Source organism: Balaenoptera musculus, chromosome 10 (assembly GCF_009873245.2).
Source record: "Balaenoptera musculus isolate JJ_BM4_2016_0621 chromosome 10, mBalMus1.pri.v3, whole genome shotgun sequence".
NCBI classification, from domain to species: Eukaryota; Metazoa; Chordata; class Mammalia; order Artiodactyla; family Balaenopteridae; genus Balaenoptera; species Balaenoptera musculus.
The window spans coordinates 82123265-82137873 of NC_045794.1; the positions used below are offsets into that span (position 1 = coordinate 82123265).

General features: G+C 39.0%; 1 protein-coding gene across 10 annotated transcripts in view; it reads right to left on the bottom strand.

The window, feature by feature from the left end:
* Positions 1 to 14609, bottom strand: part of ANKS1B (ankyrin repeat and sterile alpha motif domain containing 1B) — a 953137-nt gene that overhangs the window by 363347 nt on the left and 575181 nt on the right. The window lies entirely within an intron of this gene.

The following is a 14609-nucleotide window of genomic DNA, read 5'->3' on the forward strand; positions in this document are numbered from 1 at the left end:
TGTGTGGACTTGGATAAGTTATTTAATATCTGTCCTTCAATTTCCTCATTATTATAATGGAGACACCAACAGTCTCTACTGCACAGGATTGCCCTAAGGGTTGAATGAGTTTAATATGTGTAAAGTCTTAGAATAATATCTGACACATAGTGAATACTTTTAAATGTTGTTGTTGGTAGCCTCAAAGATACATCATAAGAACTTCTTTAGAGTATTCCCAGATCTCAAGAAACAAAATTAACTGCTTCCTCTTTGGTGCTCCAGTACAGCGGTCCCAGGGACCAGTTTCGTGGAAGAGAATTTTTCCGCGAATGGGGGTGGGGGAGGGGTGATGGTTCAGGCGGTAATGCAAGCGATGGGGAGCGGCAGATGAAGCTTCGCTTGCTCGCCTGCTGCTCCCCTCTTGCTGTGTGGCCCGGTTCCTAACAGGCCACGGACCGCCACCGGTCCGTGGCCCGGGGTTGGGATCCCTGCTCCAGTAGCAGGTTGTTTGCATTTCTATATAGTGGGCACGATAACTGCTTTAGTGTGTTGGCTTAGGATGGACTCAGAAAGTTTACAGCTACTCCGTATTATGACTAGTCACTCAATTTCTCTAAGGTTCAGTTTACTATCTGGAAACACCAAGATATTATTTATGTTATAGGCTTGTGGTGACTATACTGTTAGCTGGTACACCTAAGGCCCTTAGCTCTTGGCATTGAGTAAGTGCTCAATAAAATTTAGCTACTATTACTGTTGCTCATATAAATGTTTCACCCATGATATTTTGAATTTCTTGTGGTTAGAGTCTGTCTTTTTTGTTATCTTTACTCCTATTGTTATTCTTCCTACACAGATTTTTAAAAATAAACATTTGGATACAAGGGATTTTTAAATGAGCATGATTTAACTATTAAGAAGTAACTTAACCTTTGTAGAGAAAATCTCAAATTCTAAGTTGATGTGTACTAGGATTCAAATACAAAAATATTAAATTCTAGAAAAAGTTATCTTTTAAAATCTCTATTATAATTATTACATAATGTAGATCTACTGAGTGTATGGAAAATTTGAATGCAACATATAATAAATTAGGTTTAGATTATGAAAATTCTATTATCTTGTCCAAAAAGGAAGCAAGACTATATAGATGATTTTATAACACTAAAAAGTTTGAAATTTTTCTTCTGTAAGTTGACATAACTCAGTAAGGAATGAAGTTGATTATGCTGCATAAGAGAACATTTTAATGCAGTAAATTTTTTATTCTGCAGCTCTGTATAGCACCCTTCCCTGAAGGAATGACTATACAGTGCCTAATGTTAAATTCAGTAGCTAACTCAAATCATTTTCATAAAAGGTTTTAAGGAATGGAGTTAATATTCTACTTAGCACATTAAAGTATAACATTATGTGTGGCAATGTTATGTGCCCACCCACCCATCAGACTGCAGATGAACTACTATTCACTGCTTGAATTAAGTACTAGGCATATTTCTTGTTCACTACCAAAAGTAACGCTCATATGCACAAAGGAAGGATAGAAGAAAATGAATGAGCAGTTAAAGATGATTGCAGGCAACTTTAACAATACAAGATCAGATATTTTGGACAAATATTCAGTTTGGAATTCACTAATCTTTTACTATTAGGACTCAAGGGCTGATAAGAGTGAAGAATTCCCTGGGGTTCTCTTATGTTTATCCAGAAGTGCTGGATCTAAGGTTTTTTGTTGTTGTTGTTGTTTTCCTTCCAGTTTTATTGTGATAAAATTGACATACAGCACTATATAAGTTGAAGGTAGACAGCACAATGATTTGACTTGTATACATCATGAAATAATTACCACAATAAAGTTTAGTGAATAATCAATCATCTCATATAGCTACAAAGTAGAAAAAACTGAAAAAGAAATGAAATGAAAAGAATTTTTTTCCTTGATGAGAACTCTCAGGATTGACTCTCTTGAACAACTTTCATGTAACAACATAGAGGCAGTGCTCATTATGTTTATCATGTTGGACATTACATCCCTAGTACTTATTTATCTTATAACTGGTAGTTTGTACCTTTTAGCAATCTTCATCCAATCCCCTTCCCCCCCAAGCCCCCCGCATCTGGTAACCACAAATCTGATCTCTTTTTCCATGAGTTTGCTTGTTTCTGTTTGAAGTGTATTGACCTACAACACTATGTTAGCTCCTGGTGCACAACATAGTGATTCAATCCTTCTATACATTTCAAAATAATGAGCACAATGAGTCTAGTTACCATTGGTCACCATACAAAGATGTTACATTTATTAATGACTATATTCCCCACACTGCACATTTCATTCTCTTAAGTCATTTATTTTATAACTGGAAGTTTGTACCTCTTAATATCCCTCACCTATTTCTCTCATACCCCCCACCCCCTTACCCTCTGGCAACCAGCTGTTTGTTCTCTGTATCTATGACTGTTTCTGTTTTGTTAGATTTGTCATTTATTTTTTAGATTCGACATATAAGTGAAATCATACAGTATTTGTCTTTCTCTGCCTGAAAGCACTTTCACTTAGCATGATACCCTCTAGGTGCATCCATGTTGTCACAAATGGCAAGATTTCTTTCTTCTTTATAGCTGAGTAATATTCCATTTTATATATATGTATATGTATATCACATCTTCTTTATCCCCTCATCTGTCCATGGGCACTTAGGTTGCCCCCATATCTTGGCTATTGTAAGTAATGCTTCAATGAACATTGGGGTGCTTATATCTTTTCAAATGAGTGTTTTTGTTTTCTTCAAATAAATACATAGAAGTGGAATTGCTGGATTGCCTGGTATTTCTATTTTTAATCTTTGAGTAACCTCCATACTGATTTCCATAGTGGCTGTACCAATTTACATTCCTACCAACAGGGCACAAGGATTCCCTTTTCTCCACATCCTCTCCAACACTTGTTATTTCTGTCTTCCTGGTAATAGACATTCTGTCAGGTGTGAGGTGATATCTCATTGTGGTTTTGATTTGCATTTCCCTGATAATGAGCAATGTGGAGCATCTTTTCTTGTGCCTGTTGGAAAAAATGTCTTCTTTAGAAAAATGTCTATTCAGTTCCTCCAACCACTTTTTAATCAAGTTGCTTATTTTTTGAGACTGAGTTGTATGAGTTCTTTGTATATTTTGGATATTAACCTCTTGCTGGATACACGATTTGCAAATATCTGCAAATATCATTTGATAGGTGGCCTTTTCATTTTGTTGAAAATTTCCTCTGCTGTATGAAAGCTTTTTAGTTTGAGGTAGTCCCATTTGTTTGTTTTTGTTTTTGTTCTCCTTGCCAGAGGAAACATATCCAAAAAAATATTGCTAAGATGAGTGTCAGCATACTGCCTATGTTTTCTACTAGAAGTTTTATGGTTTCAGGTCTTACATTTAAGTCTTTAATCCATTCTGAATTTATTTTTGCATATGGTGTGAGAAATTAGTCCAGTTTGATTCTTTTGCATGTAGCTGTCCAGTTATTCCAACACAGTTTATTGAAGAGACTGTCTTTTCTCCATTGTATATCCTTCCCTCCTTTGTCACAGATTAATTGCTCGTATAAGTGTGAGTTCATTTCTGGGCTCTCTATTTTGTTCCATTGACCTATGTGTCAGTTTTTGTGCCAGTACCATACTTTTTTGATTACAGTAGCTTTGTAGTATAGTTTGAAATCAGGGATATAAAATACAGTCTATTTTAATATGTTCTTCATTCTCACTTCCATTTCAGAATCCAACCACTGGAAGAAACGACAAAACTAGTACAGAGATTTGCTTCTGAGAACAAAGTGAGAATAGAGAGATTTGAGAAGGGGGTAGGGTTAGACAGAAAGCAGGATCCAGGAGGAGATATTTGGTTTTCTCCATATTTCTCTGTGTTGTTACGTTCTTTATATCATTAGTATATTCTTGTGTATTTTCATGTATTGTTTTAGTTTCCCAGGAAAGAAATTGGGGGGGAAGGGAGGGAGATAAACAGATAAAATTAAAAATCGTATTTAAAATGAACTAACATGAAAACATTAAAATTACTTAAGTGTACATGAGCAAAAATGCATTTTTATTTTGTTTTAACAAGATCTTGGCTAATGACACAGAAAGAAAAGACTAAGAGCAGGATGTACTCCACAAATCTGGGAACGGTTGCATCCTCCAACCATCCTCATAGTCTGAGGCTTTTGTTCACACTCTAAGCAGGCTTGCGTCAGGATAACAAATAAGAGGACTGGATCTTCACAAACTTACACTTCATTGAAGTTTTCATCTTAGCTTTTTTTCAAAATATTTGGATATCCAAAATGGGTTTTGTAACAATAATAATTATCTGGATCTGAATGTTTTTAAAAAATTTATTTTCTTCCCAACTAGTGATTTCCACTGATAAAAAATATATATTTTTGTTTCTTTTCCTACATATTTTGAAAAGTGAAACTAATGAGAATCTGGAAACCAAAAAGTATTTAATCTTCAAACCTGTACTTAAACAAAATCATATTCAGTTCTCCTCCACATTTTCAGCTGGTTTGAAGCTCTCTTCCACAGCACAAAGATTTTACCAGGGGATGTTGAAGAGTTTATCTGCTGACATGCTGTTAATTCTGTCTTATCAGCATTGCTTCTTTGGTGCAACAGAAAGAAAATTGCATGATATTTCTCTCTTTAAGTCCAATTCTTGTTACAAGTTTTGTGTTCTCTCTTCCTTGGCAAAAATTCTCCTTTAAGGAATTCAAAGTTCTCATGTGAACCTAAATGCAGTGGTGATAAAAACAGTGTTTAAGTTGATTCTGTGACTTCTCATCTGGAAAAACAGGATGTACGACTGGCTTTCTAGTACAGGACACCTGAGCATGTCCTTTTAGTGAAATCCTATCTCTAAGCCATCCCTTCCTGTGCTGGAGAGCTATTGTTCTATTTTTAAATGACTCCACGCTTTATAAAAATAGAGCATGTCATTTCATGCATGTATTGAAAAGAGAACTCAACTGGGCTACAGAAGACCCAGTTTCAATCCTGATTAGTTTCTACTAAACAGCTACATGACTTAGGGCTTGATACAACTTTTTTTTTTTCCGTAGAAAAGTTTTGTTGTTTTTTTTTTTTAAACATCTTTATTGGAGTATAATTGCTTTACATTGTTGTGTTAGTTTCTGCTGTATAACAAAGTGAATCAGCTATACCTATACATATATCCCCCTATCCCCTCCTTCTTGCATCTCCCTCCCACCCTCCCTATCCCACCCGTCTAGGTGGTCACAAAGCACCGAGCTAGTCTCCCTGTGCTATGCGGCTGCTTCCCACTAGCTATCTATTTTACATGTGGTAGTGTATATAAGTCCATGCCACTCTCTCACTTCATCCTAGCTTACCCCTGCCCCCTCCCCGTGTCCTCAAGTCCATTCTCTAGTAGGTCTGTGTCTTTATTCCTGTCCTGCCCCTAGGTTCTTCAGAACCATTTTTCTTTTTAATGGATCTAATGTTTTGGTCTCAGGGTAACAACAGTAGCAGCAACAAAACAATAACAGCATCCACCGTTGGCTGAGCATTTACTTTAAGCTGGCAGTTACAGAAGACTTCAGTATCTGCAGCAGGCTGAATAATGGCCTTCACAGGTGTCAGGCCCTAGTCCCTGGAACCTGTAAATATTACCTCATTTAGAAAAAAAGGATTTTTGCACATGTGATTAAGGATCTTGAGATGAGGGGATTATCTTGGATTATTTGGATGGGCCCTAAGTACAATCACATGGATCCTTATAAGATAGAGGCAGAGGGATATTTGACAGACAGAAGAGTAGGAGGCAATGTGACCACGGAGGCAGAAACTGGAGTAATGCCAAGGAATCCCTGCAAGTCAAGGAATGCTGAGAGGCACCAGAAGCTGGAGGAGGTGAGGAACAGATCCTCCTCTAGAGCCTCCAGAGGGAGAGAGCCCCTGTCTACACCCTGATTTTGGCCCAGTGATACTGATTTCAGACTCCGGGTCTCCAGAAATTTGAGTGAAGAAATTTTGTTTTGTTTTAAGCCACCCAGTCTGTGGTAATTTGCTACAGCAGCGACAAGACACTAATAGAGATTTTAAGCATCTAACCATAGAACTAATGTCAGAATACTGCTGATATTCCTTCACCAGACTCTCAAATTCTTAATTTCTTTGTTCTGTGGGGGCTGCTGCTGGTGAGAATAGAGCTATATTAAAGCATCCTTCCAATGCTAAGCACCACTTGCTGACATTTTTGCAAAATCTCTTCCATTGTCAGCCCTACCTACTTAAAAGTTGGAATTGACACATAGGTACAGTGAGTCAAGGTCTGACGTAAATGCCTTGTTTTTCCCTAAGTGGATTTTCTTAAATGTAGTACTACACATGCTGTTATTTCAATGTTTCTTGTTTAATTTCTTTCATTTATACATTTTGAATCTACTAATGATTAAAAAATAGCAGTATCTGTGAATATAACGAATACATAAGAAATGAATTTATCTTTTTTTCTTTTTGCCAGCAAAATTTTAAGATCCTGTTTGTGTAAGGCATTGATTTAGGCACCAGAAATTTAATGAGAAACATAACACATTTCCTGACCTCACTTAAATTCTTGCTGAGATAAATATTATCAAGTCACAAAGAGTAAAAAGCAGGGTGTGGAAATGCCATAAGGAGATAATAGAGATGAGATTGACATTCAGGTTTCTGGCTTCGATGACTGAAAAAAAACCAGTGGTGTCATTCACTGACATGGAAACATGAGAGAAGAAGCAGATTTGGGAATAGCAATGGGTTTGAGGTACCATTAAGAAGCCAGATCTACTGTGAAGTCATGGGTTTGGGGATTATCTGGACATTGGTGGTAGTTAAAGTCCTAGGAATGGAACTAATTGTCCCTGGACATTGTGTGCAGGGAGAAGAAAAACTTAGGGAAAAGTACAGGGCTCATAAAGCATATGGCATATCAAGGGAATGATGACTAAATGAATCTGAGATTTAAAGGGGTCTGGTCAAGGAGATCAACTGAAAAAGTATATCCAACGAGGATGACTTTTTAAATGTCAAACTTACAGTTTAGACTTTTTTTCATAAGTAATGAGTAATAGTTAGATGTTTTGATTAGGAACTGATATGTAATTTTAGCTATGCTTCATAAGGTAAACCCAGGGTAGTGTGAGGATGGACACTGGAGAGAAAAACTGAGGGTGAGGAGTTAGTTGGAAGTGTAATGTGATGATCTAGGTTAAGGGGTAATGAATGAGGTCCTAGAAGAAGTTTTAAAGGTACTAAATAAAGTTGGTATCAAAGGCACACCTTTGAGTGTTTATTTCTGCATTAAAGGTCTTGCATTTTGCATGAGAAGATGAAAAGAGGAAAATGATATGTCATAAGGAGAACTTTGGTGTACAGCATGACCCAGTTTATTTACTGAGAACTCTGCGGAAGCAGGATCAATGGGACGTGCAGTGCTGACTCCTGGTAGTTGAGAGGAAAAGTTAATAATAACCATCTCCATAAGATGGACAGTGGCCACTCACTGAGCGTGTCGCTGAGGGCCAACAAGAAGTGAATGAAAAGAATCACCCCTTTGTTCCCTTTATGGAGACACTGACAAATGAAGCACATTTAACTTAATGAACCATAAAGGCCAAGGGTAACGGTTTTACTTGGTGGTTTGCTTCCTGAGGTCACTGCTGAGCTGATATGGGTGGTGGGCCTGGTTCCTTTGATCTTGGAGTTTTTAATATAATCTTCAGACTTGGCCAAGAGTTAGTGAGGTCTTAGAAATATCCTAGCAAAGGCACTTCAAGTTCTGTAGGTAACTGGGATGATCTCTGAAGTATTTTAAAAATACTTGTGAGGCAGCGTGTAACAGTGGAAGTGTACTCTCTAGAGTCAGACCAGGGTTTGAATGCCATTCCTACCACTCTGTGATCCTGAGAAAATTATTTAGTCTCCTTCAGCCTTAGGCAAAATGGGGATAATAATAGATTTTGTGAAAACTTAATAAAATGATACAGGAAAAATCCAGTGCCTGAAACTTAATAGATATATAAGTTTTTCCATATTTGAGGTCACATCAAAATATTTATTAAAAATATCTTGAATAGAAGACTCTGGAGAAGGAAATCAATCCAAGAAAAATAGGAGGAAATTTCTTAAGGGAAACAAAATATAAATTTCATTGGGGTTATTCAATTTACTTAGTTTGTTACAACTCTGTCTGGAGATATTTTCTTGTTTTTACATGCACCTTCAAAGATTTCTAGTCAACAAGTTTTCTTCTGACTTCCATTCAGTATTTAGTGGGATGACACAGAGATATAGATATTTAGATAACTAACAAAATTGCCTTCTTGGGTATTTTACAAGCTGCCTTAACTTACTGTGTATGCAATATGAAACGACAACAAAATGCATGCCTAATCAATTTAGAAAAATGTTTAGCATGTTAGATGCATGATACATGTTCTATAAACATGTTGTCATAAATGCATGCTGCCTGCCAACTTGCCTGACTTTAAGTGTTGCTGTAACAACCAGCAGTCCTCTCAGCAGCCTTGGTACTCTGTATTCTGAGATTTTTTTTACTAAGAAATATTATTATCTTGTCTGGGCCCATTAGCTCAATCTTTTAAAGCACAGTATTAATAAAGATAAGGTAGGGGATTTAAAAGTGTATATTAGCAACAAAATTCTACCTGTGGGCCCTCTTCCAAGGCAACTTGTTCATTCATTCAATACTTTTTGCAACTACATAAGAGACTTACAATAAAACAGAGCTCCTGGTACTGATGTCTTTATTTTTTCCATAAATAGCTTGGGAAATTCAAAGAAAATTAATTGGAACATATGGTTGCAGTTCACAGTGGTCCCAGATATTATGGGCCCTGTGAAAACATTGTGAGTACTCTTGGAGTTTTGGGAGAAGAGAACACAGCTGGCCGAGGCACCTACTTTCAGGTTAATTTCTTTAAGCGGGAAGGTTCATGGTGCCACCTAGCACTTCAAATTTTCCCATTCCAGTGCTCCCACTGCCAGAGGGATGAGAATGGGCACCCTGGATGGCAGATGAGGAAAGGGGCTATCTGAGAGTGTAACCTGGAGCAACCAGTTGCAAACATGAAATTTTTTAAAGTCTGGCATTTTAATCTTAACATTTAAACAAATTTTATATTCAATTCCATAAGATATTCATTTTCCTTTCTACAAAAATAAGAGATTCTACTCCTTCTCCCACTTTACCCTGCCGCAAATCACTGAGTGAAACCGATACATTGGAAAGATATGTCATGTTTTGTCTAACAACCTTGAATATGCCTTGCATCACACCATACCCCCCTTGTAATGTTGAGAAGCCCAGGGGGAGCAGAAAGAACACAGAACAAAGTTTCCAGAGGCCTGGGCTCTTCCATCTCAGTTCTACATTTATTTTAAATTTTATTTATATCCTACTTATTTCCAAGAGGAGTTTGAAATAGCTCTGTGACTTTTGGAAAATCACAAACACTCTGTGCCTTGGTTTACTTATTTTTTATAAATAATGAGTTACTCTATATGATCTCCAAATTCCCTTCTAACAGACTAAGAAACTAGCCCCTTTTGTTCCAAATAAATTGTAAATAAGAATAGTGGATGGTGGCATCAAATGTATATAGTAGATCCAAAGAACATTCTGGGGGAAAAAATGAATATTCAGCTAAGGCTTGAGTCATAATGGAAACTTCGAATTTAAAAAAATAACCCTAACCTTGGGAGACGATTATAGCATAGTATCCATATACTTGATATGTGCTTTAAGAAGAAGTTATTTATTGAGAAGTGGAATTTCAGCTTTCTGCTAAAAGATATCAATCCTTCAAGGCACCCTCAGCAAGCCCACAGGCAAACTCCCACCTCAGTAGACTGAATAATTTGCCTGTAAAATATCACGATGAGATTAGGATGCTGAATATGACGGAGAAAGGTTCACATAGGAGAGGACCCATACTGGAGATGCCCACGGAGATGGTAAAGGCTATTTGACATCTTAGGGTGGTCCACTATTTAGCAGCAACCCATTCTCAAGTACTTCCCCCACTCACCTAATTTTTTTCAATGTCTGACACCAATAATACAGTTGCTTCCAGATTCCGGGATGGCAATAATGATCCAAATATATTGTCATCATTTACCAGCATTCACAAAGGAGATAACAGTTAGCTATGAGTTTCTAGGGGGAAAAAAACCTAGCATCAGAAAAGCAAAGGGTACATGATGCTTTATCCAGAGAAGGCTTATAGAAGTACGGTATTCCCTTTAAACATAATATCACCCTGAAAGGGTTGTCCCCAAGGGATCGTTTTCCTCTAGAGGGAATTCACTGGCAATGCCTAGTCAATAAACCTGGCTGCACAAAGGGCCATGTGGTCTTGGAAATACTTGGTTGTCCTTCCATTCTCTCTAGAAACTTTGAAGACCCAATAATCCCTTACATGGATGTTTGGCTGCCTCCTGAGTCTCCTAGTTTATGCCATAACTTCTATTAGCAGAAGCTTGAGAAGGTTTTCTTTTTTGACCACATCTGCCATTTCCCTCCCCAGATCATACTTCCTTTTATAAAACTGAATTTTCTTTTGCTGAGATAAGAATTAACACAATTTATTTGAAAAGACACTTACAAAATGTATTATAAAAGATGCTACCTGTGAACCACACATCAAAAACTAAAACTGATATCACCTACATAGATTCCAAGTTATTCCACCAGTTGGTTGAATGACCTAGGGCAAGTTGCTTAACCTCTCTGAATCTATTTCTTCATCTATAAAATGTGCATAATACTTTCTTGCCTCATGGACTAAGTAAAAAACATACAATAGCTACATACTGTAATGGAGTCTGAAAAAGCCTAGTTCAAACACTCGTGTTCTATAAATAGTGTTGTGGCTTGCCATATGAAGAGACAGTATCATTAGTGCCCTGCCTCAGCTGCATGGTTGGTGAAATTGGGACACAGACCACGAATGGCTGTCTAGGGCTCTGATTCAGATGACCAGGAAATAGGGAAGAAAGCCTTTACCTAAGAACTCATTCTTTCCTATTGGAATGCTGTTATGCATGCTCAGAACTATGGTGAAGCCCTTAGCCACACTGATGGCTAATTTGAACATGTTTGAATGGCTCCAGGGATTCCAGTCAATAAACAGGAACTGGCCTGTTCATTTGTACATTTCTCTCAAATTGGTTGAAATAAGTCCTCAACACTTGATTTTCTGACCTGGTTCTCAGCCACTCAGCGCCAGCCTCTGGTCTGGCATTATGAGAAATTTTCCAGTCTGTTGGGTGGAAGTAATCCAATCCTGCCACTGTTTATGATATAAGGGAGACAGAGTACAGAGACAGGATCCAGGAAAACAAGAAAAGTTCTGCAGCTTAGCAGAGCGGCCTTGTGTGGTGGCAATCTGGAGAATGGCGTTGGATGTGACTGAGAAAGCCAAAGGATAGAATGTCCCAGAGAATAGAGCCACTCTTTGGCTGGGAGCTTGGAGGATGGTTAAAGAGGAGAAACATTCTTTATCTGGATTCTTCTGGGCATGATCAGGTCCTGCAGCAGGCTGGGGCAAGTGGGGCTATTTCAGGGCCAGGAGAGGGGGACTTCCTCCTGTGAGGACAGAACAAGAGCTGGGGAACTGACTGAGTTGAAGCTGTGGCTGGAGGAGCTCCAGTTTGAGGGTAGAGCATGGTGCCCAAGTAGCATACAGCAGTGGCAGAGAACTGTTCAAGCAGGTAGTTCCAGTCGGCAGCCCAAGGTAAAGAAGCATCCAAGTGCGTCTATGTGCGTGGTTAGGGGGTTCTGGTTAGGCAGTGCTCACAGGTCCGGGCAGAAGGGCCTAAGTCTGCCAGTGGTAGCAGGGCCTCCGTCATTTTATCCAAAGAAAACCACTGGCTAAAGCGTTTGATGAAAAGAAATGGCCCATGTGACATGGAGGGTGGAGCAAGACTCAAAGAGGGAGGCACAGGACCGAGGCTCAGAAATGATACGGGGCCACTGCAGCAACCAGAACAGGGACAGTGCGGCAGGGCTAGCTTAGCAGCAAGAATTGTTTGATGTGCAGTCATAGAAAATGGGTTACAGTTTAAACATCTGCTGCTTTAGGTATCACTGGAACTTGAGAATTGGGATGGCAGGGGCAGGTAGGGCTCTGTCTTGAGGTGGAGAGATGGTGATTCCAGCTGAGAAGGACATAGACTCAAATTCAGAACCCGAACAGGGAGCAGAGATGGTGGAAAGTAGATCTCTCTTCTCCTCATGCTATCAGTCTGGACAGAGATGCAAAAGCTAGTTTAAACCTTTTAGGGAGTCTGCTTAACTTGGATATGAAGATAAACAAGGTAATAATACTGCCTGCTTAAAAAAGGAAAGAAGCTATCAAAATGTTATTGATCGTCCCACTTAAGACTATCCATCAGCATTCATCTCCTCAACATTTTAAGAGATGTTCAGTATGACATCTGGATTTGAAGTGAGGACTGCATCAAAAATGAAAAAGATGAAAACTTTTAAACTTTACATGTGCACATGATCAAGATGACTGCTCATCCAGGATTTGTTCCTGTGTTTATTATTTGAATAAATCACAAGTACTAGCTCCTTATCTAATTTGAAATTTTAGTCATGGTTAATTTTAGAGGGACATGATAATCCTTTTTTTAATCTTCTGGCCAGTTACATCAATTTTGTCAATTCATTGTCTAGTTTCACCCATGCTATTGTATGACCTCTGTCATGTGCCACAGTACAATGTGTTTAAACGGCACGTCAAGGTAGACTGAGGGTCGCTACTTGCTTACTAACTTTAAAAATAGTCTTCAGCAATTTGTTCCACTTTCGTATCTGAACACGTGATTTTGACTTGTGGAACACAAAAGATTAATCTTTTATTTAGGAACCATTTGGTAAGGAAGCTGGTAGAGTAAAATTTAATACATTTTTTTCCCCTGCAGCTCTTGAAGAAATAGGATGTGAACCCAGTTTAGGTGGCAGCACATGTCCTTTTGTAAAAGGCATTTTTACTTGCTTAGGCTGTTCATACCTACAAGCCTCAGTCATCCTTGACTCCTCTCTTTCTCTCACTCCCAAAGTCAAATCTCACCACGCCACATCTAGTTTTCCGCCGCACTCTCTCTGAATCTGTCACATTCTGTCTGTCCCTATAGCCAATGACTCTCTCACCACCTAAGAGGCCCTCCTGCTTACAGTCCTTCTTTCCCCTCCATCCATCCTCCATATGTCACCAAAGTCAGGGTATTAATCCAGAAATCTTATCATGACACTGTGCTACTCCTAGCATTTTTTACAGGATTAAGTTTAAACCCTATTGGATGGCATTCTACGGACCGGTGATCCGGTCCTAATTTATCTTTTAACCCCATTTCCTGCCTCTCCCATCCCTGACACACGCACACTGAGTCTCCAGCGATATCCCTATATTTCTGAACATGCTCCCCACTGTCACGTCTTCAAGCCTCTTGGTCCACGCTGTCTCCTCTGCCCAGACATTCTTCCTGGGCTTCTGCTAACCCCTTCAACTCATCCTTTAAGGACTGATTCAGAGACCACTTCTGTGAAATCATCCCTGATTCCCACAGTGAGAGTTAAGCAAGACTTTCATTATGTTCCCCAGCATCTGGAGGGCAGCTGTGCTGAAAACCAGCTATGTTGCATTGTAACAATTTGTTTATGAGTCTGTCTCTTCCACTTAGCTGGGAGCTCCAGAAAACCAGGGGCCCGTTGCTCATTGATCTTTGTTTTATGCTTCCTCCTGCTTCCCCACCTGCTCTCCCAGTCTCCAGGGTCTAGTACAGTCCCTGACACACAGTAAACCCCCAACAAACAAACCGAATTCATTGGTTTAAAGAATGAGTGATTGCATTGTATGGGATTTCATGAGTCCCTTTAGTTGGCTTTCTTAACTTACTTAATGCTGATTAAGGTAAATTCACTCCCGCTTCTACCTTACCACTTTTTGATTCCAGTTCTCAGTCATTTCTCCCCTTTGGTACAAAACTGATTGCACAGTACACACTGAAGCCTTACCCTTTAAATTATATGATGAAGTTTGAGGGTCCCAGGCTTTTGCCAAGCTCAAATAATAAATTTCTTAAAGCCATGGACTAAATTATCTTCAGTGAAAATGCTCTGTACTTTGTCTCAGCTGTTTTTGCAGAACAAAGATTCCTGTAAAGCTTTTCTTCCTAGTTTCTAGCTTAAACTTTTCATTAGATACAGACCATTTCTCCCTGTCTCATCATCCTCTGAGACTGTAAATTATCCTGTTACTTCATTTATAATGGGAGCATATTTATATTCTGTGATGACGGATCCCCTGAGCTTTCCTTCTCCTTAGCTACCTACAGAAAGTTAACTTCCTCAGTGGCAAATTAAGGACAGATTACAAGCAGCCTGGGAACTGGGCTCCGTCACCACAGGGGGCTGCCCACTCAGTCTCCTTCTGTTCAACCATCCGAAAGATGCAGCTGCTGAGCCAGCCTGGCACTGGGCTGCTCTCCCCCTGCCTTCCCTTTCTCTCATGGAGGGAGTGGAGAAGTCCCTTTCTCCATCAGGAACTG